A 618-nucleotide genomic window follows, 5' to 3' on the forward strand; every position below is an offset into this window, starting at 1 on the left:
CGCTTCCCTCTCCTGTTTCCTCTCTTACTTTCCTCCTTTCCTCTCCTTATCCTTTTTCTCCTTCTCTTATTTTTCTCTTTCCGCTCTCTCTTCCTCGCCTTTTCCTTTTGCCTCTCCCTCCTTATTCCCTTTCCTTATTCTTATCCCTACCATCCCCATTCCTTCCCGTATGTCCCCTCGTTCCCCGTCTTCCGCCTTTCATCTCCTCCGCCAATCTCCCTCCTTCGCCATCTCGTCCTCCTTCTCGTTCTCCCTCCCTCCTTCCCTTCCTCCTCTCCTCCCCTCCTTCCGTCCCTCTTCTCCTCCCCCCCCCTTTCCTCCCTCCTACCCTCTTCCCCTCCCTCCTACCCTCCTCTCCTCCCCTTTCTCCCTCCCACCTCATCCTCCCCCTCTCCCTCCCTCTCCCCTTACTCCCCTCTATCTCCCGCCGCCCTTAGGTCACCCACACCAGACCCTTATCAAAGAGGTATGCGAACTCTTTGATTTGTGACCACTGGGAGCGAAAGGGCTGAGGGTAAGAATTACCTTTAACCCTTTTTCGGTAGTCTTAAACCTCCTTTTAAGTCATCTTCGCTCTAAATCATATATTGAAGGTTGAGTCGAAGATATATGTCTGTG

At 52.4% G+C, this 618-nt stretch overlaps 1 protein-coding gene across 1 annotated transcript in view; it reads left to right on the top strand.

The window, feature by feature from the left end:
• LOC119592901 (MAGE-like protein 2) overlaps nucleotides 1-618 on the top strand; it is an 8,937-nt gene that overhangs the window by 6,687 nt on the left and 1,632 nt on the right. The window lies entirely within an intron of this gene.

Source organism: Penaeus monodon, chromosome 31, assembly GCF_015228065.2.
Source record: "Penaeus monodon isolate SGIC_2016 chromosome 31, NSTDA_Pmon_1, whole genome shotgun sequence".
Classification (NCBI taxonomy): Eukaryota; Metazoa; Arthropoda; class Malacostraca; order Decapoda; family Penaeidae; genus Penaeus; species Penaeus monodon.